This window comes from Galeopterus variegatus, unplaced genomic scaffold, assembly GCF_000696425.1.
Source record: "Galeopterus variegatus unplaced genomic scaffold, G_variegatus-3.0.2 Scaffold3697, whole genome shotgun sequence".
Lineage (NCBI taxonomy): Eukaryota > Metazoa > Chordata > Mammalia > Dermoptera > Cynocephalidae > Galeopterus > Galeopterus variegatus.
This window is the reverse complement of record NW_007729808.1, coordinates 70,839-73,017: the sequence shown is the minus strand read 5'-3', so window position 1 is coordinate 73,017 and position 2,179 is coordinate 70,839.

Genomic DNA, 2,179 nt, shown 5'->3' with positions numbered 1-2,179 from the left:
GCCGCGCTTCCCAAGCGGCGCACTATCCAGTGCGCCACCGGGCCGGCCCGAGAGCTGTTTAGAACATCAGATTTATCTATCAAACAAATAACTCTGATAGCAGGGCAAGTGATATGCTGATAATGTTTAATAACCACCTTTTTTGGGAAAATAAGCCCTGAGTTATAGTTTCTACCAATTTCTTTGGTGTCAGTGCTCCCGCCACAGCCCACTTCAAGCTGTCAACATAACGCCATGAACACCAAGTGCAGAGATGTGCAAGGAAGGTATGGTGTGATGCTGGGCCATATGAGCTGGCTCCAGCATGCAGGCCCCATGAACCAGAGCTCAGAACTGCCCAAGGAGGCAAGGCCCAGGCCTAGGACTCAGAGGCACCCTTCTGAAGCAGGGTGTCCACAGTGAAGGAAATTGCCAGGTACTGCCCTCCCAGCTGAACAATAGCAGCTTGGGGGTCCACCCACCCCCATCCTCAGCCCTGAAGTTCTACAAGGCCTCACTGCCTAGGCACAGGGGAGCTCAAGCTCATCCTACCTTGTGTGCATGGACCCCTAAGTTCTTGATGGGTGCTCCCTCTCATTCCCAGAGAACACTGCCCTGAGCCCCACTCTACTCTGCCGGCTGTGGCCCCTGTGGCACCTTCTTTTTATGCACAGGCAGCTTCTCTCCTGGGGCTGAGGACCAGCATCAGTGCTGGCAGAACCTACCCTTCCTTCTGCTAAGGAAGGACAATGTTCCTGCCTGTCCAATTCCAGGTGCCTCTGCCGCGTGGAGAGCCCCGCTGCTGTGTCCCACCGCCACACCTGTCTTTGAGATGAGTGAGCACTGTTTTGGTCACAGACCCTGGCGATTGTGATGTGGGTGGCTGGTCAGCCTGCCTGCATGCCCATTGCCCTGTCCCTGGCTCACCCCCTCTCACAGTGATGCCCCAGCACACCTGCACCAGCAGGAAGCCTGGCAGCAATGGAAGGTACCAGGAGGCAGGTGCTTTCCGATACTCTATAAAAGCGGTCTATTTCCAGGAGAGGGAGGTGAACAGAACCCCGCGTGGCTTGTGATATCAGACTGTGGACGACTGAATCCAGTTCATACAATCGCCCCTCCAGGCCTCTGTTGCCTGAAAGGCTGGCTCATCCTACTTGTCAAAATTCCACCCTCTTTCTCATGCATTAGGATGGCTCTAATCTAAAACCAGAAAATAGCGAGTGCTGGTGAGGATGGGGGGAAAGTGAAACCCTTGTACGTTGCTGGTGGTAATGTAAATGGTGGCGGCTGCTATGGAAAACAGTTTGGCAATTTCTCAAAAAGTTAGAGAATCACCATAAGATCCAACAATTTTACTTCTGGTTATACATCAAAAAGAATCGAAAGCAGAGACTCAGATACTTATACAACAATGTGCGTAGCAGCATTATTCGCAATAGCCCAAAGGTAGAAACAACCCAAATGTCCATCAATAGATGAATGGATAAGCAAGAGGGGTACATCCGTGCAAAGGAATATCATTCAGCCTTAAAAAAAAAAAAAATTTGACACGTGCTACAACATGTGGGATACAAGGGATAAAACTCGAAAACCTTATGCTGAGTGAAATAAGCCAGTCACACAAAGACAAATATTGTCTGATTCCACTCACATGAAGTACCTAGAGAAGTCAAATTCATAGAGACAGAAAGTAGAATGGTGGTTGCCAGGGGTTGGGGGAAGGGAGGAATGGGGCACTATTGTTTAATAAAAAATTTCAGTTTGGGAAGATGAAAAATTCTGGAAATGGATAGTGATGATGGTTATACAACAATGTGAATGTACTTAGTGCCACTAAACTGTACACTTCAAAATGGTTAAAATAGTAAATATTTTGTTATATATATTTACCACGCACACGCACACAAAATCCACCTTCCTTAAGGGCCACCTCCTCCATGAAGCTTTCTTTGATATCATTAGATGCCACTATAGATTCCTTTCGTTTATCCAACCAACATCTATGGAGCACCTACTTTGTGGTGGGCACTTCTGAAATTTGCAGATTCAAGAGTGAATAAAACAGATGGAAATCCCTGTTTGCATAGAGCTTACATTTCTGGTGAAAGGTAAGAAGTAACAACAAAGTAATAAGCCAGTCAGCTGCCACTGGATACAGCAAATAAACGAGGTGATATACGAAGGGTCTGTGGGTCTG